The 21,825-nt window shown below is 37.9% G+C and overlaps 1 protein-coding gene across 5 annotated transcripts in view; it reads left to right on the top strand.

The window, feature by feature from the left end:
- The first annotated feature begins 6,320 nt into the window (after positions 1 to 6,320).
- The window catches only part of FILIP1 (filamin A interacting protein 1), a 103,298-nt gene continuing 87,793 nt past the window's right edge, over positions 6,321 to 21,825 (top strand). For 4 of the 5 annotated variants that reach the window (XM_084284247.1, XM_084284250.1, XM_084284251.1 and 1 more), the window contains exon 1: positions 6,327 to 6,648. The gene's annotated coding sequence lies outside the window, so the exon portion shown is untranslated. Of the gene's footprint in view, positions 6,649 to 21,825 lie in introns of all 5 variants that reach the window. The other variant, XM_084284248.1, reaches the window with a different exon arrangement.

Here is a 21,825-nt window from a genome sequence, read left to right on the forward strand (position 1 = left end):
GCAGCCAGGAGAGCATGGCACTGTTTGCAAGGACAGAGGTGCTGTTCTTGGCGATCGAGTCCTTGGGTGCTGCGGCTTTAATAATGCGTATCAGATTATTATTATTTTTTTAATTAAATAAATACTTCTGGGCTACGTATTTCTTGTTAAATATTCATAGTTTACAAAGACTGCTATGTATCACCCCATACTGCTGCATTTCATTTGAAGATAATGCATTCATAGAGAGGGGAGAGTTCTGGTAAAAACTGCATCTACTGCAGAGGGATCTTACCAAGTTGTGATGATATCTGTACTGCTACACAATTGCAATGAGGGAATTACATCTGTTTGATAACGAGTTTTCCTACAAGCTGCTTGAACTAACGAAGGCAGTGCAGCAGAATTGAAGCCTTCTTAAAGACAAATGGCCAGGCCCTTCAGTGGTTGATCTGATCAGCTGTTGATCTGACAGTAACAAAGCTACGGTTTTCTGGTTCACAGCTTGTTAGATTTTTGAAAAGCTTGAGGTGCTAAGGGGGTTGAACACAGTTAAGCTGAACTGCAGGATAAGGATGTTTTACTTGGTCATCTTCCATTAAAAGTGTAAGTGAAGTTTGTGTTTGTTTCATTAAAAGCAAATGTTTATAAGATTTTTCACGTGTGCTACCGACAATTACCACTGGCAGTCGATACCTTCGTGTTTCTTTCCAAGTGTTTTTTCACATAAATTTGCTTCAGACTAGTAGTAAATGGAAGGTGATATTTAGATTACATTACAGTAATTGGTAACAAATCTGTTGGATTCCCTTCAGAGATGAACAACACACAGACAAATCTTGAGAAAATACAGGACTACTGTTATTCAGTGGGATTATTCATGAAACATATTCTAGGTATCTTTTCAAGGAAATATTTAATCCTCAAAATAGTATTCTATTTTTATCTAAATTTATCTGAATTTATCCATATTTATCTGATTGATAATCTTATGTCACAGGCTTACCCAGGTAGGGTGCTTGTTTAATTGCTTGATTATTTTTTAACAACTGTATGCAATTTGAGTGTGTCCTATCATAATATGCAAATATCTGCTAAGGGACAGTGAAAACTTCACGGAATTTAGTCTATAAGAGAGAAGGCTCAGAACCAACTTGATTTTTAATAACCTGCATAGGAAGAAATGGTTTAGAATTTCATTCTGTGATTCAAGGACATCTGTGCACTGTTTCCAAGGGGGTCACAGAAAAATCAGGATACGCAAGGTTAGCTCCTGTATACTTGAACTTTTTCTGCAGGTGTTTTAATCTCCACAGGAAATTTTTTAGGATTCCAGAAATTGAGAGAAGCTGAAGGCTACTGACTAGCCATTGAATGGGCTGGGAGCTAACGTCAGCTAATAGCAAACTGGAAATAAATTGCAAAGTTTTGGTTTGCTTGAAATAGTAAGAGTAATTAGATGTTCTGGGTGCCCCATCCCTGCATATGTTCAAGGCTAGGCTGGATGGGGCTTTGAGCAACCTGGTCTAGTGGAAGGTGTTCCTGCCCATGGCAGAGGGTTGGAATTAGATGATCTTTAAGGTCCCTTCCAGTCCAAGCCATTCTGTGATTCCATGATTCTATGTTGAGTTGGCAGATTGTCCATATTTGCTTTATATAATCTTTCTGAAGGATGTGCTTTAATTCACTGCAAGTTGCTTCTTTGCTTGAGGAAAATTCCCCTGCCTTTCCTGTGTCGGAGGCAATATTAGATTATCAAAGTAGCTTATTCTGGCCTTAAAAGCAATTAATCCATGCTCAGCTCATTTTTATCAGTCTTTGAGCAAGTTACATACCACTCCTGGGGTGTGGCAGTGGAGCAAATAAGATGATTTGCTCTATTTCCAGAGACCTGACTTGGCACTTTCCTCCAGATTTAGGCTTCAGGCTGTCTCCATTTGACCCAGCTGTTAGCAAGTGCCAGGTTTTGGAGCTTCAGACTCAAGTGTCCAATTCTGATACAAATCTTATCACTATTTTTCCTGTCATTTGTCATAAACAGTGTTGAGCCCCTCTAAGTCTGATGGGCCATCTGACATTTTTGGTGTGGTTGTCTGTCTGACTGTAGTGATCTCAGAATTATGCCTATTTCATAATGAGAAGACTTATGAAATGCTGATATTTTTGTTGGCAAAATGCAAAAATATCAAATTTAAAACAACTGAAATGCCCAAGCATTTTAACATGTTTCTTTAATTAAAATATTTTTAAAAGAAATTATTTCTGAAGAAAAAAATATAGATCAAGACATCATATGAAGAAACAAAATGAAAGACACCCTATTTTTATCTCACTGATAAAGCATGAAAAACTGTTACAGGAAAGATTATAAAACTCCAGTAAGAGTTCCTGGAAATTTGTAGCTGTGGCAAGGATCTTATGTCACTGATTTTTTAGATATATGTGATGTGTTTACAACAAATAAAATTAAGATTAATGCAGATGTCAAACAAACAAACAAACAAACAAAAAAAAAACAGGGAGTAAAAAGGTTTAAGGGAAATAAAAATAGCAGTGTTAATTACACAATTCACTTTTAAATTACACCTAGGAAAATAATTTATGTATCTGGGAAAATATTTGAATTGTGGGATATCACAAAGTTTTATTAGTTTAATTAGTTTGGCAAGATTATAAAACAGACAACTAAATGAAATCTATGAACTAGGTGGCAGAAATGTTTTATTCTTTGGTTCTAAAAAAGCAGGTGCTTGAGCTGAGGATATAGAAGATCTAATATCTAAAAAGCAATATCAGTTTTATGAGGTGACAATAGTATCTGGAAAAGCAGAAAAAAATACCTTGCCTTCTCAAAATATAAATCTGAGGGGATGCAGCCAAGATCAGGTTAATCAAAATATGATCAACCACCCTCCCTGCCAGTTACACTGTGAAGCTGAAACAAAGGTAAAAGTAGCAGCGCAATCTAAAATAATACTGCTCTTATGGAAGTGAACAAAAGTCTTATAAAACCAGGGTGTCAGAAGATCCTTCAAGCAAATAAAAAAATATTTTTTTTAGAAATTAAAATACTAATGACTCCTTACCCTTCAATGAAGAGCCTTCTATACTCTTCAGTACACTTCAATGAGGAGCAAAGTAATGAATAACTGACTGTAGTTGCTCTCACAAAATTTTACCCGTAGTAGAGCTTCTCTGAACATACATTTCTGAAGAAACCCTAAACCCACTTGGATAATTTGTTTCTGGTACATTGGGCCAGTTAATTATGATGTACAATATTTGAGAAGAGAAAAGGTATAAGGCACTGACTCTGGATTCCCCCACGGCTTTAGAGAATGAGATGAAGTTATTCACTGCAGTGATGGACAGTTGAAATAAAAATTATATAGTAATGCTATATACATTATATATATAGCATATATAAATATATAAATATATATAGTAATGTATATTTTCCAGAATGAGGTTATTTACAGATATTTTCAAGTCAGGTGGGACCCGTACACTCAGAAGAAGACATCTGTTTTGATCTTGTCAACAACTGCTGGTAATTTCTGCCTCAAACCACAGGTTTCTCTGGAGCAGCTCAGGACATATTTTCTGTTTCATATTTTCTTCTGTTTTCTAGTGAAGTTGGTACAGAGAAATAGGACAGTGTGAACATTGGCAATCCCTTTTCTACATCTGTGACTAACATGATATCCAAAGATGGCAACATGTCCTGAACTCTCTAGGGCTACATTTGGTCCCCTTTGTCTTGTGTGGCTCTGGCCTTTGATATTTTGTTGGAAACAATGCTGAGAGCTTCAGCTTTGGGAGTATTTACGTTGGACTCCAGTATCCTGGCTGCTTAATTAGGAGATATCACACTTTCTAGACTTAGTTGTAGGATGATGGTGTAAGTTGATGCTAAGACCTCATGTAGGATGTCAAACTAAAAAGTCTCTTCTGTGGTTCAGTTTCTTATCTTACTATTCTCCAGCCTTCCCAGCCTATGTTTTATAATTATAGTTTCTCTCAAAGCAGTAAGAAAAATACATACATACACATAACAATGTAAACCATTTTTATACCACACAAAGTTAGAAGTTTTACACTTTCAAGAATTGCACTGTTATCTATGCTGTAAGTGCTTGTATTTTCTTTGATTTCCATTTTCGCCATTTTTTTTCTTCTGAAATTCCCACTGTTTTATAGGAGAAATATTTATGGGGCACAGCTGGGGAGTATGATTGCAAGTGTAGAAGAATGAGCAGACTTGCATCAGCAGGCCACTGTTGAAACCCACCCACAAGGGCTGGCAGCAGAGATTGCCTCCTAAGAAGTTGCATTGTTTTCCACTCAGTGAATACGCCACTAACTAATGGGAGAGAAATGTTGAGAATCACTCAGTTTCTCTGAGATTTATGAGCTTAGTTAATTGTTTTCTTTGCCTAATTTGTTGTAGATGAATGGATAAAGTACTATTAATATTGACCTTTGAGCAAGAAGTTAAGGCCAGAATAGTCAAAAAGTTACTCATCTGCTTGGAATACCTCAATTTTGTACCAGAGAACAAAATCACATGGTCTTTTTAGAATGTGGATATACTCAACTCACTTCAGTTCAAAGTGGAAGTATGTAACACCATGCTTTGTGCCAATATATTATCTGTTCCTACAATAAACTTCCAAATAGCTGTTTCTATAAAATAGAGTGTTTATATTTTTGTACATTCTAGATACTCTGTCCAAGTTAAATATTTAAATGGACAACATGAAATTAGTGTTTATTACTTGGTCTCCAAAATAAAATATATTTGATACAATGGAAGCATTTGGGACATTTATAAATCTACCATCAACGTCTAAATATCAGTTACTTGACATAATACCTTGTATTTACTACATGTTCTCTTTATAAGCTCATTGGGAATGGGAGTCTTCCTTCACTGTTCCTTCCTTGTTTAGAAAATATCACAGCTCAAGCAGAATGTAAGCCTGTCTCATTATGGAGATGGGTTTAGAGCACCAAGGTACAGCTAATACTACAGCTCCATCCCATGAGGGCTTGTGCTCACCCCTTGGCATCTCATATAGTTATACCCAGTTACATGTTGAAATCAGCACAAAGAGCACGATACCTCTCTGCTTCCCCCCTACTATCTGTGCAGTGACCCAGCATCACCAAAGGGTATTATGATTTGCGTGAATCTCCTGCTTTTTCTCTGAACGGATGACATGTCTCCAGGTACAAAAATGGATGCGTAATTTTTTAAATGTTTTTCTACCTTTTTCTTTCCTTTCTTCTTTCTTTCCTGCCTCTTCATCTAACCGTAGGTGAATATTGCAAATTGTCACTGGGGTAAAGCTTTCCAAGAGGCCCATTTTGCATTTCACTCTGAAGCACAGCTCGGGTCTGAACAGAGTTGTTAGGGTAAGAAATATTCTTTGCCAGAGACATTTCCAGGGGCTGTTCTGCCATGAATTGGTAGAACTTCACTCCAGAGTCTGAGACTGCGAAGTCTTTGGAGAACTTTGATATGTGGTGGTTTGTGGGCTGAAAAGCTGCCCAATGGTACTCCTGGTTGGTTGATTTGGAGACATGGCTTGGAATTAGCATCAAATAGATTCAGAAGCAAGTGTGGATACACAAAAACATATGCAACGTATCAAGTGATGTGTTCCTAATACTCCTTCTTGCCTGCTTCATATCAAGCAAATCAAGGTTTGTGTGGCTTTCCTTTTCTTCTTCAATGAGAGTTAGAGACAGAGTAGTGAAGCTCTTGGTCCTGGGGAAAAAGGTTGTATTTGGAATAAACATCACGCTGAAAACTTTCCAGCCTAAACCTTTCATTAATTTCCCTGTGTCATCTTAACAAATTTAAACTCTGTAAAAATTATGCTGCAAGAAGTTCTCCCCACGTGTAATTTTTCTTCAAGTGAAGTGCATACCTTTCAAATTATAAACTTCCTACATGTCCTAGGAAAATCCTCACTGTATAAATAATTGAACTCATCTGCTGTGAACACAAGTATTCTTTCTCTAGCGGTCTAAAATATATGCCTAAATACACATCTTGTTCTTAGTGCTTTAAATAGTAATTACTCCTGTGAAGTCACTGGAAGCCCTTAAAAGGATTTGACGGTTTCCTCGCAATCTTTCAGTGAATGTAGTAGCTGGGCTGTGCAGTGCTACATCCACTGATAATTCAGCAGCTGAGGAACTCAGCAAAGCCTGCTCCAAACTTCTCAGCTGTTGACAGGCTTGACTTGCTGAGAACACTGGTTAAATATAGCACAAGCGAGCTGAGCTCAACAAAGTCATTGCTGTAACACTGTGTGAAGAGACCAGAAGAGGGGAAATACAATCTGAGAACTAAACTGCCAAAGCCTAACACCACCTAGCAACAGTTGAAAAAACTTTTAAACAAAAGTCTGGGTGAGACACAGACAGAGTATACCTCCTACTTCTCCTGCCTGGGATTTCTGCGAGAAGCAACTCAGTCCTCTGTTCTCTACCCTATTTCCTTCATTCCTTCAGCTGCTGGTAGACCTTGAAAAGTGGGAAAAGTTTGTCTCTTTGTGTTCTCCTGGGCTGGATCAGGCTACTGCTGTGGTAGTACCGTGGGACAAGCTACTGCGATCTGGCAGTGTAAAGGATCTATTCCTAAGTTCTTGCTGACAGGTAAGACTGAGCTAACCACTCTAATGAATTCTTTTTACAAGTGAGATTCTTTGCTACTGATTATTGTCTGCTCCCTTCTATGAACAATCTTCTGCATGATTTGCAAACTTCAGTAGATAAAAGCTGAGATAAATGTCTTGGATGTTTAGTTTAATGCTTTCATCACAGAGAAACATTGCTCAAATAACTTTTTCAGTTCTTAGAACAAGCACAATCAAGTAGCTAGTATTATTATTAAAAAAAAAGAAAAATGTGTGTGGATTTTGACATGTATCTTGCTTATATCTGCTCACATGCTGACAGAGGACAAACCAAGATTTAAGAATAGAATACATATCACCCCTTACCAGCGATAGTTTAGCAGCTATTAAAAAACAGTGACAGCCTGTATGATAAGTAAGATAGCCGTTCAGTAACTGAATTCACTGCATAGTTTGTGACCTAGCATATTTGTACTTTTTGTGTCCTTAATAACTTTCAGTGCGCGGGCACACCTGGTACCTTTCGTACTACTCCAACAGCTCTTGGTTCTTCCTCTTGTACTTATTTATACCGAAAGAATATTAATCTGATTGATTGATTAGCTGCATAATCTGCATAATGCGACTTTCCTAAAAACTGACCTTATGTTTGTTATATCCAAGCGTGCTTGAGCTGGGTCATTTTTTTTTTTTTTTTAAGTGTTTGTTCCTTTCAGCAAAATTGATGAGAAATAAGTTCTCAGATCTTCTACTGTGATACCACAACAGAAGCCTGTGTATCTGTTTGAATAACCTATGGTTTTGTAATGGTCATATAATTTATGACAGTAATTGCTCAGTATGATTTGCTTTGTCTAAACTAACAAAAGCTCTTTGGTCAATTGAAGAATGAGTTTCCCTAGGTCTTTTAAACCCATTTTCTTCAAACAAAATAAATTTGGTATCCATTAATTTTTAAAAGATGCACTGATTATGAATTCATCTGTAATATGAATTTAGTTATGAAAGCAACAATTTAAAAAATGCATTTAACACGTGCAAAAACCTTGTCTGCAGATTTATGTAGAATTGTCTCAGATGAAAAATATTTGTCCTAAGGAAGGGACTGATTGGGTCTATGTTGACTGTCTACACTGTTTGACACTCAGTCTGCGGCCTCAGGGACTGCCTCAGGAAGCTGAGAAGGTCTTGCTTTAGCTAAATCATTCTAGGTTCACTGCTGCATGCTATGTAAATTACATCAATACCACATCTTAGCGATGATATGCTTGCAGATTGGATGAAACAAAATGCTCTGAAGCAACTTTGACCGGGTGGCTGAGAAAATAACTGCCTATGAAACAATAAGATAAATGAAGTATTAGGATGGAGAAAAATTCTTAAAAGCAAAAGTGATATAGTTTGCTTTTTATTTCATAGCAAGTGGCATCCTACTTAAGCACTAAATAGGAATGTTTTTGGTGGCCATGATTTAATGTGATAATGATTACTGTGGAATTACTACAGCACTATGGTATCCCAAGTCTAAATCTCAAAAGGAAACTTTGCTATTACTTTTTAATGTAGACACATCCTGAGAAAGTTATTTTTTCATAAGAAAGCTGTACAATAAGAAATAAAGCTGAGACGAAGATTACTTATACAGTTTTTGTCATCTTGACATAAGAGTGAAAGTTACTGTTTCTTATTTTCATTGAATTCATTGGCAAATAAGAAAAACTGTGGAGAAATGTCAAACTTGACCCTTTGAATACATGTGAATGACAAAATATGGGAAATATGTTAGTTACTGTCTGCTTTTTGGTTTCAGTTGTTGCTCAGCATAATATACAATTTAAAAATTTTAGTTTTCTTGTGGAATTTATGTTTAGCAAAGTTTTTAAATGCAAAGGGGAAATTTATTAGGCTCAAAATTTTATCAAATGAAGAAACTTTGGAACAGTCTGATAGTGAATTCTAACACATGGAGTTGTGGTTTTACATACATCTGTCTTCCTCTCCATTTCAAAATGGAGAAGGAGGCTAAAATTACTCTTCTCAACAGGTGTCCACAAAGAGGCTCTGAGATTTTCCAATCAGATCTGTGGAATATGCAATGTGGCTATTCAACAGATGGTTTCATTTTTGAAGAATAGCCAATTCTACTAATGATTACAGTGAAACCAAGCTCAATTTTATATCAAATCAAAAAGTAATTTAGGTTTTGGCAATATTCTCCTTTGTAGAGATTTTCTTGGAAGACAAGCACGCTCATTTATTTCCCCTCTTCTATATTATTTTGATTTTGTTTATATTCCCATAGCCGTGGAAAATGAATGATACTGTTCATGGTGCTAAAGACTGTGTATCCCTCCTAATCTGAATCCACTTCCAGACTCTGCCTGTGGCTCATTCTTCCACCTTCATTATAGCAATATTATAATTTACGACCTCTTTTAGCCAATCTAGTCACAGTTAAAGTCATAATCTTAACTGAGTATCTTGTCATCACCCCCATCTTTCAATCTCTTTATAGAACGTCTGGTTCTTTTTAACACCAGATTTAACACAAGACTTGAAGTTCATCTTCAAGGCTCGTCATGGTTCTGCCCCTGCCTATATCTGCTGTGATTTACCCTTACTCCTCCCACTTGTATTTGGTGGACAATTAATCACAACTGTGGTGTTAACTGGTCCATTCTCTTTGCCACAGGTTTCAGTAAGCTTGAGACTGATCTAGTGAATAAATTCTCTATTGTGCCTCTCAGTGTAGCACCTGGTGCTACTGTCACATAAAGACTAAACTTCTCTACAAACCAAGCTAGGCTGACTGATGTAGGACTCCTGAAGTTGTGTTTCCTGGTGGCAGTTTGAAAATAAGCACAAGTATGTCAGAAAATCTCTACTTTTTCTAACATCTCCTGTTTTGGTCCTCTGGATCACAACTTTGCCAGTGTAGTCATTTCCATACCGAAATCTTTTTACTGATATAGGTGTATCAGTAAAACTCCTGCTGATAGGAATTCTGTTGGCACAAAAATGTGTGTCACAGTTGCACTGAAGCAGAGGCCAAGTGTATGCCACTGAATTCAAAGTAAGTTTTCCTTAAAGTTTAATAAGACCAGGTTCTAGTGTCCAATAATTAATAGACAAATTTCCAGTCCCCTCAAGAGCATTTGCCAAAAGACATCATCTATATTCCTGTCCATATTTTTTTTCTCAAGAGACATCTTACTTTTTCTCTCATTTCCTGTTTCTTCCCTTCCTTTCTCAAGGAGCTACCGTTGCAGTTTGCCATACTGTTGTAATACATAATCTGAATCTGGGGGAGGGATTTTGCCCTACTGCATATCTGAAATGCCATTTGGAGGAACAGTTATAATGTGTTTGAAGAAGCCAGATGAAACAAGACAAACTAGAAAGAACTCCATCTACTGATACTTCCTATTTCAACAAAAATATTTAGTATTTAAAACCTGAGATAAGAACTGAAATTGAGAAGAATAAAAATGTGCATGTGACAAGATAATGTTATCTACTACATAGAAAAGTTTAAATGTTTCTTTGTAAGAAGCACAAGTGCTTGTACTTTTCATTCTGATGGCTGTCTTTTTAGCTTTTTCTCTCTTCTGTCAGTGTTTCCTGCTGAAGGTTGTTTCCTGATTTTATACATAATGCCAGAAAATTTCAGAGGTCACTTGTCATGTAAAACAGACAAGAGAAGTCAGAATTATCTAGGGCATGAAAGTTATTCTTGATACTGGATCTAATAATTAATATTTCTTAACTTCTCTTTTTCTCACTTAGTAGCTAGTATTTGTACAAAGTTAGTGTTACTAGGAAAAAAAAAAAAAAAAGGCATTTATAGCACAGTCCTTTAATTATTCTTTGAGGTACTGGCATCCAAAGGACAGGAACAATTGTACCTGTTTCCTGTTGACGAGAGGCTATGAGAGTCTCTAATGTTGCAGGTTGTACGATGCCTAATGTATTTGTGAAATTCATGGCTCTAATGAATTACATAGTGTTCTTTTTTTTTAATCCAAGATGGCTTTGCCCTATCACTCTCATTCTGCTTTGGCTGAACTATGAATCTTTTCTCCAAGTAAAGCATGCAAATGCTAAATACAAAGGTGATATGTAAAATTACATAGATTGTGATTGCCTCTAAAATGGTTTACACACTTTGCAATTACAGAGAATGAAACAATTCCTACCATTAAAGGCATATATCCTAAAAGCACAATTATGTGTCATTTTGGAATTATTCTTCTAAAGATACACAGCTGTTAAAATACATGATATATCCAGGACTGTTTAGAGGGTGGTGTTATTGAGGTAATGAAGTAGTATTTCCACTTTTTTTCTTCCTTCCCAGTTAACAGAAAATCGCTGTATGTGGTATAATATAAATAAAATAAATAATTTTAAAAAAAAGAATTCCAACATCCACTTCCTTAATTTTACAGCTCTACAAGAGCTGAAGCTTAATCATAAAAGTGCATACGTGTGTGCACGTGTGCATGCCTTTTGTGAGAGCAGAAATGTTTTTTGGCATTACAGAATGCATTGCTGAAGGAGTGGGACAAACACATGCGAAGTACAGGGAAATGGGCTGGAGCCTGTACTTTTTCCCTTAAATGGGCAACCCGTCTAGTTGCCGTTAGCTGACACAACCAAAGGGGTGTGTGAATCTAAAAGATTGCTGTACGATGTCCAAATAAGTTTCATTTCAGAGATGATAAAACTGCAATTAAAACCTTGATCATTTATTATGTGAACAGACTCATCCAGATAGAAAGCAATGGGATTTCAGAAAAAAAGCAAACATCTCACTGGATTAGCAAAAAAATGTTTTGAGTTTGATTTATATACTTTAACAGCTCTTTAATACAGTAAGGATTGCTTTTTTTGTTTTTCCTTTTTGGGGAAATGGTGTCAAAGTGTATAATGTTTTGTGATTTATGTTGTTCAAAAATTTGTTCCACTGCATGTGCAAAAGTAATATTTTTGGAAGCTAAATCCGCTTTCTATCTGAAGTCCAGAGGGGCTTATAGGTTGGGGAGGTGCAGAGAGTTATCTAACTAGTGCATTATGGCTGTGGGTAGCAAGAGCTACAGCTTTGCTAACAAACTTTTAAAAATTGAGAAAAAGTAGAATTACTGTAATAACAGGGAACTTTTAGGAACTGGTTTTAAGGCTGCTTCTTTAAAAAAAAAAAAAAAAAAAGTAAAGGAAAATGAAATGTCATGTGTCCTTGGTAAAAGAATTTTCATTAGAGTTTATCAGACTGCTTGCATTTTTCAGAAAATATAAACCAAATGAATGCAACGGAAAGCAGGAGACTCTTAACATCAGTGTAATCGAACTGCTGCCAACTTGCCTTGTTTATCTAAGAGATCTCTGTGAAAATAAGGTCTTTCCCACACATGCATGAGTCATAGGATGTAATGGGGCTAAGCAGGCTTGCTTCAAGCTTTCTAATGCACACATATCTAAACTAACCTGTTTTAGTGCCTGTTCCTGTAACTAAATGAGATCTAGCCAGACAACAGGAAGGGAGAAGTGGTGGTGAGTTCATGATGCTATTTCAGTGCAATAACCTGAATGCTTAAGGAAACGATGCAATTTCCATTTATTGGGAAAATTACAGTTACTGTGACAACAAATATACACTAAAGAAAACATACACGATTTATCCTCAAGTTCAAATTTGTGAAAATAGTAGATAGGATATTTATAAAACCTCATACTATCCGGTTATATGACTCAAAGTACATTCTTACTTTTAAAATATATAATTCAGATTCTTGGAAAAAATACTCATTTAAAAACCGTAAGCAAGAACATACATGAAAGGGTGGCAAGACACACGTGGCTAACCACGATTGGTTCAGTGTTGAGCTGACAAAAATAATAAAAAAAATTAGGCATATACTTGTCCCACATATTTAATCACAAACCATTTTGGATCTAAATTTTAGGGTAAAGTTTACAGGAGGTCTTCTGTTATATCTCAAATTTCCCACTTTTATTATTCCACAAGGACTTACATAATAAAAGAAACCTGAATCGTATTTCAGTAGGTAAGGATTTCAATTCCTCAATCTGATTAAAAAAAAAAAAGAAAAAAATTAACATTCTGATTTTTGACTTTGGGCAGTAGGCAGAAGGAAGGGAACCATGACCATGCTGGATGCCCTCAAGCATGTCAAACAGCACAGAACAAGATGTCCCTTCTGCACGGAGCGACACACATGGCACCAGACCTTCTGAGTGCCAGGGAAACCATGTTGGTATGAGGCAGCTGGCAGTGGGAACCACTGTTGCTTTGAGTGGCAGAATCCAAAAAAATGGAATCCAAGTGACAAGAGATATCACATTGCAAACAGTAAAAGATGGAGTCACAGCTGAATGTCCTCTGAATGGAAGCTGCCACTTACAGGATTCCAGGACCAGAATTTCAGTATAAGGAACTGCCAGAAGCCATCCAGTCTCACTCAAAGCAGGGCTAAGCTGTAGAGTTTGATCAGGTTGCTCAGGGCTTTGATTATTTTCAGTTATCTTAAGTACTTTCAGGTCTCACATCCGGTTAGGTTCACAAAGTTTTGAACATGGCTAGCTGAGTAATATTTTGCTGGTGATCATAATGACTGTATTCGTATCCATGTGCTGTAATACAAGATGACTGGAGAGACGGTTGAAAATAACATAAATCATGGTCCTTTGGTTGACGCTTTCAGAATTGCAGAAGATGAAATATCTGTTTTGTTGTTGTTGTTGTTTGTTTTGTTTTGTTTTGTTTTGTTATGTTTGCTGTGGTATATCCTTAAATAAGCATAATAAGAACCAAAAATTTCATTTGTAATTTGCTGCACTAGTTTATATCAGCTAATAAAATGTACACACTGCTCCTTCTCCAGGACACATTCTGTTTCAAAGCTGAACATTTAGAATTATGCCATTAAGATGACATCTTTCTGCAAATGAATTCTGAAAAAATGTTAAGTATACTTCATCGTTATGTTTTCAGCTAGTCCAGTAAACTGAAAGGCTGGCATAGAGATAGTAAAGAATAAGCAATAAGGAAGGAAAACAGAGATTTTGAGGAAGGAAACCCTGGAGACTGCTCCCAGCTGCTGAGTTCACTTTTCTTACTGAAAAGCTCTTTCCAATGGTATCCTAATCAGGAGCATAGAGCAATACACTTATGGCAAACAAGATTCCTAGGTGGACTTCTGGTTAACCTGGGACAAACTTAGGCTCTTTTTGGTCTAGAAGTTGTGGAAGCATCTCTACCTGGTGGTGATTACTGTAGCATAAAGCAAAGGCAAAGCAGTGGTCTTGTGGAACTCAAGGGGATGGGACAAGCAGTCTTACCATACAGGATTTCTCACACTTATGGTGCCTTTCTCATACCTAGAAACAGGTATTCTGTTTCTCTTTAGAGGGATCAGCAAGTAATATTCCTAAAACTGGATGCTGGAACTAGAATTTTGCCATCATCAGTAGAGATGAGTGAAAAAAGCCAAAGGAATTCTCACTGCCAGTGTTGTGCAGAGGTCTTGGATCCCACTGTGTTTGACTAGAGCAAACTCAGCACTTGCTACAGAGAAGAACTTGAGCTAATATCACACGCACACACAGAGGTCATACATATTACCCTTGGAGCTTCTTAAATACAGGCTGCCCAAATACAACCATAGGGGTTAAGCTAGTGAGAAAGCTACTGTGATGTAGGAAGATGGGACCATGCTCTGAAAGACACCAGAGTGAACTAGGACAGACAAGAAGTGTTTCAGCACAAGGCCAGCAAGCATAATCTTTTAAAGCTTAGGGCATCTAAATCACGTGTTAACCAGATAATAGCATCTTTAATTACCCTGCCCTAAATCCATATGGCCAGTAGTTTTAAAAGTAGTTTATGAGTTGGAGAAAAAATTAACTAAATTGATTTTCCTACTTTCAGAGAACTTTCCTACTTTCTTAACCGCAACATTATTTTGTCTTAAAGAAGATAGGTTTAGATTATGCACTGGGAAGAAATTCTTCACTCAAGGGGTAGTGAGGCACTGGCACAGAGAAGATGTGGATGTCCCATCCCTGGAGGTGCTCAAAGCCATGCTCGATGGGGCCTCGGCCAACCTGATCTAGTGGGTGGCATCCCTGCCTGTGGCAGGGGAGTTGGAGTTAGTTGGTCCATAAGTCCCTTCCAACCCAAGCCATCCTATGATCCTATGATTCTATGATTATGTGATTTTGGAACAGCTTTTATGAGAAAGATGGAGGGGCTACAATATTAATAGCTTTGAGACAGAATTGGTCTATTTGTAAATGGAAATGCAGCATGGGATTGTTCTGGTACATGAGGGCCCAGAAGGACATGTTCAGGGCCCACTCTGTGAACATGAAAGTTGCCTGGTTATGGAAAAACAAATTCCCCAAAGTAATACCAGTTTCTTGTCCCTGCTATGAGCCACATGACCTATATCTCCATGGTTCTCTGAGAACTGAAGTACCAGAAAAATATGTGAAGCTAGCTATGGACAGTGTAGTACATTTATCCTTAGCTCCAGTAGTACAAAGGAAACACAGGAATGTATCAGGAATAAACTGAATAATCTACGAAAGTGTTCAGTGAATACCCTGAACGTAACACAACAGTTTGTAGCAGCTTCTTAATAAATAAGCAGAGCAGGAACACCAATTCTGCAGGCCACTGCTGTCAGCTCAAAAAATTCCTCTAAGGCAGTAGCAAGTACCTAAGCATGTGGCAAACATGACTGCACACAAGGAGAGTTAATTTAGATACCTCCAGCACTAGTTATATAAACAAAGACTAAATCGCACTGCAGGGAATAGACTGTAGGAGTGACAGGACATCTGATTGATTACTTATTAATGAGAAACACTGGTAAATTCATGTTTCATGTCCGAAATATTTGTGTCATGTTTTAATTTTGTTGTTTATCCCTTTCAGGTAGTTTTGCTTATCCTTTTCAGGTGTTAGGTACATACCGTTGGGAGAGGAAGGCTGGTTAAATGGCTAGCTTTCACGTCAGTGACTCCTTGTACAACTCCCAGCAAGCTATTTACTTCTATACTTTTAATAACACCTGGGATGTTACAAGGATAAATATAGCAGTGACTTTGACACCCTGAGATGTTGCAGTATTGAACATCATGTCAACAGCTTTGAATAAGGAGATTTAAATAGCCTTCCTTGGAAACCAGATTCTACTGGGAGAAGTAGGAATAGCAGTTGAATTTATCTGAGTGACAATAATATGTATTTTTAGAGGAGCTCTCCAGAGGGAAGAAGCATAGCTGTGCCCTGATTTGTGGGTAGAAAGCAATTAGCTATACGCAGCAGAAAAAGGAAAGAGAAGGACCAGGGTTGTGACCAGGAAGCTATGAGGAGAAAAGCATGCCAAAATAGGAGCCAAACTAGTGTCAATACTAAGAGGCTTCAAGAAAAAGAAAACCATTCCCTCAGATTCAGTTGTACCACAAGTAATCCACCGGGCAGAGAAGCTGCTGTCAGCTCCTGGGGATGTTATTTTGCTAAGAACTGCTACGGAGCTAAAGGTAACAGAAGTCCCCATGAGTACTAGTGTTATTGGTGGTGGTCTGTTTGCTTTTTTTGTGTCAAAAGGAGGGGGCAGAAAGTGCTCAGAACAAGCAGCCTGGTACAAGAGGGAGGGTGCTGAGGGAAAAAAAAAAAAACAATTCGGTGGGAAAATTTTGGTGCCTTTGAGGGAAGGGTTGGATATTTGGGGAAACACTGTTTGGCATGTAGCTATCTCAAATCAGCTAGTGGTGGGGCATCCCCAGAGCAGCCATGGGGATAAGGACAGGCCCCACTGACTGATTGTACTGGCTGGAGGAAGAGAGAGCTCCTGGAAAACAGGAGCAGCCTGCGCTGCTGCCTGGCTCCTGTAGGCCCAGCAAGCAGTTTGGGTCTCCAGGCCTGCCCAGTTGGCCAAAGCAATGGTAGCAGCTCAAAGGGCTCTCTCAGCAGCTGGCATTTTCAATAAGGACTTACTCTAGGAATTAGGTCATCATTATAGATTCAGCTTTAATTAAAAACAGAGAAAAAATAGAAGAAAAACAAACAAACAAAAACAAGCACCACATCCTTCACAGCTTCAAGAGTTGAAGGCTACAAGCTCAAGATCTGACACCAGAAGGCCTCTAAAAAGGTTCCACGATGTATTGCTTTAAAATCTCCTGAACCCATGGCTTTGCAAGCTTGACTCAAAACTTTGTACAAGCACAATCAGCAATACCATTAGACAGGGGAATGAGTTTGGGAGCAGGAAGGAGTCCAACACTCATCTATTTGCCATGGCACACATGAGGCAGGCCAAGGTTTGCAGGCACAGCTGCCAAAACACAGCAGAAGGCTGCCACACTGTGCCCTGCCGTGGTGTAATGGCAGCAGCAACTGTGACAAAGGGCCCAAAGCTGCTCCAGAGAGAGGCAGGAGGTCTGACATTATTTATTAGTTTACTTGAGAGCCTTCCCATGGAGGGAAAGACTTGGGTAATAAATTGCCTTTCCATAGATTTTGTAAAAGGAAGATCAGGTCTTTATTGTAAGAGCTTCCTCTGATAGAACTAAAAGGTGCAAAACATGGAAGTCCAAAAAACCTCCACATACCTGGAAGGACTGGAGGGACAGGGGCTCAACTGCATAGTATGCCCTGCTCTGCCCCAAGCAGCAGTGGCAGCTCTAGTCCTCCCCTGGGACAAGATGTGGGGAAAGGTTGTGGGAATAGAAGAAAGCACAGCTACCAAGAAATGGGGAAGAGTGAAAAATGAAAGTTTCCTGGGTTGGTTGTATTAACCTGCAAGAGTGGGGAGTGGAAAAGAAAAGAAATCAGCAGCACCCTTTACAGGATCCCCAGCTATCTTTAGGAAAACAGTTATTTTCTCTCAATGTTTCTGGTGGTAACAACATTTTAAGGTCTGCAAAAATGCTAGGAAGCTATATATGTACCGTAGTGCTGTTCAGAAATGGAGCAGCGTTTCAGCAACTGCTTTATTGTTGTGGTGAGGGGAGCTCCTCCCCACATGCATGAAAACAGCACCCATGCTCTTACAAGGCTGTTATAGAGCCATCACCACTCTTCAACACACCATGTGTCCAGAAGGTTTGTTTAAAGGTCTACAGTAAATTGCATCATATCAGTTTTTCATTTGTTTGTTTGTTTTCTGAATTTTGTGGGTTTTGTTTTAGTCTCTTGTGTATGTTTTTTTTTTCTTCTTTTTTTTTTTTTTTTTTTTTTTTTTTTGGGGGGGTGGTTGTGGGGGTGGTTTGTTTTGTTTTGTTTTGTTTTTCCTTTTATAGAGAAAGAACAAAGTAAAACCCGCAGGGTTTTGGACCTATTGTCCCAAGGCTGAGCCTAGTATCTAATCTCTAAACTCCCCTGGAAAGCCTACTTCATTCCTGTTTTCCTGGTGTTCAAACAAGGGACTCTGAGAAACAGACAGCCAGTAACTTCGTTTCAGGGTGGTCATTTGGTTGCTTCTTGAATCAGGCAGCTTGAGATGCTTGAAAACAACTCCGTGTATCTCCCCCAGAGGATACATATACATCACATCTCTGATGTGTCTAAGCTCTCTTGGCCTCCGTCCAGGAACATCCAGATTTCCTGACTCATGGCAATGTACCCTGTCTGGTTGTACTTCATTAGCAGCAGCTCAAAAATCAGAACAGTATTATGCCGTTGCATAAGTTTTTCCAAGCAGTAAACAATAACACCCCGCCACAAGCTTTATTACATTTATCTTGGAATTCAGGATCCCGAAGAGACTGCAGCTTATTATTTTCTTTAATCATTACCCAAAAAGACTGTGAGATGTTATTTTTTAATAAATATTTTCAGGATAGATACGTATCTATTAATGAAATGTTCTGAAAAGGAAGAAAAAATCCTACAGAAGCTACAATAAGATAAGGACTTTTCTTCCAAATGAGAAATGTGGTTATGATTTTATATTATTGTATCAATATTGTTGTCATATCAGCACTTATGTACTAAAACAGTGTGGGCAAATTTTGGGATACAGAAGCTGACAATAATTACTAGGAAAAAAATGCGTTGTGTAGGCGTAGTAACATACCTCGCAATAAGTCCCATTCTAAATAGATCTTTACTTGCATTTCAAGCTTTTGTTTTGAACATTTTAAAAGCAGGAGCATTATCAACTGGCTCAAAGCAGGCTTGAAAATAAATAGTCTACGGCTATTAATGGGGTTCATTAAAAGAAAACTCTGTCTGACTCGAAGGTCTATTTTGGAGCTACGATTGCTCCACTCCCCTGCTTGTGGCATGATGCAGCTGCTCTTTCTTTAATATTTTTGCTGACAGCTACAGCTGACAGATAACATTTCAGTTCACCCCAACATCAACCCTATCTGAAGGCTCCCTTACTTAGGCTGAAAATGCTGGCTTCCTCATGGCTTTACCTGCATCACAGCACGACTGTGTGACTATGAAATTAGTCATACCACTCATTTGTAATGGGGCACATATAGATAGATGGTAACAGACTAAAAAATAGGTTCAGGGAGCAAGGTGCAAAGACCAGAGAACCTGAGTGGGTTCAGTGAGAAGGGGACACAGGAATAAAGTAGCCAGTGTTTTACAATGCAGTCAGTCTTTAAAAGGCTGCAGTTAAGAGTTTTATTTTTATGAAATACCAGAGGAGACAGGAGTTTTCTAGCCAAGGGAGAACACCCTGGTGTTCATGTAGTCAAAGTGTGAGAGGATTTCCCAGCCTCGGGGCAGGCGCAGCTCCAGCCTGGTTGAGCATTATGGCTGCAGCCAGGCCATGTTCTGGGGGAGTGCACCACGACTGCTGATGGTGCAGCAACAGCTTCTCATCTTTCCCTTGCTTCATCTCCCCTCCCACGCTCTAAGAAAATATGCTTCTTGATCTGGGAATAAAAATAATAATGCATACATAGACATGCAATATGTCAATTGCTATTTGTTGCCATACATTAGTTGTTGCCATATATATATATAATTGAAGTAGTTTTTTATATTCATTACCATTGTTAATACAAAACATATTTTCTCCATCTTAATGCATAATCTGCTAGAAAACAAACTTTGATTTCTGAGTTCATAAAAGTTTTTGGGTAGTAATCACTCAGTAGTACCGTGATGCACACAAAATGAACTTTTCACAAATGTAACACCTTTCCTCCTAGACAAAAATAAAAAATAAATTATTTGCAAGAGTTCTGCCCTTGAGCCTCCAGAGATGTAAGAGAGGGGAAGAAGAAAGTAGAAGATAGATTTGAGAAGCAGACAGCAAGTAAGAGAGAGGCACAGACAGAATGGTGGGAGGGAGATACTGTTCAGTTAGTCCTTTAAAGGATTCCCAGAAAAATTAATTATGATTAAGTCTATGTATATCTTTGTACTATTTGGATTGATGGTTGAACCTAAAAATAAATAAATGCTTTGCTATATTTTTTCAGGATTTGCAATGAAGCACATTAGTTTTTGTTTGCTTTAAATATTTTACCAGACAGCAAAATACTGTTTTTCTTATGGGGCTCTTCTAGCAAAATTTAAAGAACAGGAAGACAAGTGGGAGTTTGGAACCATGAAAAAAAAACCACAAAGCAACCCACAAAGGAAAAGGTTAGGATACTTACTTTGAGATAGGGATTAAATCACAGTCCTCCACCTCCCAGGAAAATACTTTAAATGTGAGTTATTCTGGGATGACTGCTTCATTCTCTGCATAGAAAATTTTTCTACTTTATATGAAATACTTAAATATTTACTGGAGCAAGAGCAGACACTTGGGGAGACTCAAAGTTAAATGCAATGTCATAGAGTTTTCCTTACTCCATGCGACTCAATACTCAGTCACGTCAAATACCTGGTTTGAATCATGTGGACAATTTGAACAACAGTTTCTTTCTGTATAGTAAGAACTTTAAACAGTACTTGGCCTTGAAAGGGAATAGGGACTAGTGAAAGAAGAGGACAGAAAACATTTTCTTACCAGTTTTCAGCCTCACTCTGATAGTACCTCTGGCTACCTGTGACTTCAACATGGGAAAAAAAAAATCAGACATAGCAAAAGGAACTGTTTCTTACACCGTATTTTCATTTCTTTTCTCTGAAACTACATACTGAATTTAACCCGAATCTCCTTCAGAGTACTCAGAACCATAGTTTTAGGTGGGATGAGTTGTTTACTAGAAGATATCACCCAACATTTCAGCTGCAGCATCTACTCAGGCTATTCTGCTCCCAGCCCCCCTGCAGTGTGAATCCTCATGCAGGTGCTCTGGCTTTTCTCTAGGCCATGGGAACTGACTCGACATTAGAAAATTTGGAGATTAACTTCATATCACCAATTCTCTCCATAGATATAAGAAGAAAGCACAAGCCATCACTGAAAAAAAAAAATCTACCAGTACAAATAAATAATACTGTGTCATTGTGCAATCAACAAAGCAATAAAACCTAGGTTTCCTGAGCCACTGTGAATCCAGTGGTGACAATAGATTATGAAGCCTGTGACAATCTAAGAAATATATAGAGTATGTAGTGTTGAGTTTTAGTTTTGGTTTATTCTAAGTCTCTTCTTTGGTACAATCCTTTTTTTTCCACAGGCTTATCAAGGGTGGTAAAACCGTAGCATTTTTTCATGCAGTTTGCTCAGTCCATCGGAATCTTTGAGACTCTAACTGAAGAGTAGTGTTGCATCTATGCAACTCCTAAAATGAAAACATTTATTTATTTATTTATTTTATGGAAATAAAGCCTTTCTTAAACAGCTTGCATTAAAGCTTCATTGTATTTTAATAGGTCAGAATTCTCAAGGACATTGCAGAAAAATCTGGCAGAGCGTCAGATAGGTTCATCTTAAAAATGCCGTCATAGAGCATTGCAGGCAGGAAAACATAAATTGCAGTTTTTTTGCTTGTTTGTTTGTTTGTTTTTTTTTGTTTTTTAAATATATATATGTTCTGGGTGCTGCCAAAATAGGTCATTTGCAGATCAAATAAAGGAAAAAACTTAGTAAGCTTGGCTGAAATTGCTATAAGGAATATTCAGACATTTCTAAGGGCATCTGAAAATGTACTGTCTGTGTCAGCTCACCAATCTCTAAACCGTCTCCTTTTCTCATGTACTCTCTAAGAAATCATGAAATCCACTGAGAATAAGATAGTGAATGTG

This window comes from Netta rufina (genome assembly GCF_964035555.1).
Source record: "Netta rufina genome assembly, chromosome: 3".
Classification (NCBI taxonomy): domain Eukaryota; kingdom Metazoa; phylum Chordata; class Aves; order Anseriformes; family Anatidae; genus Netta; species Netta rufina.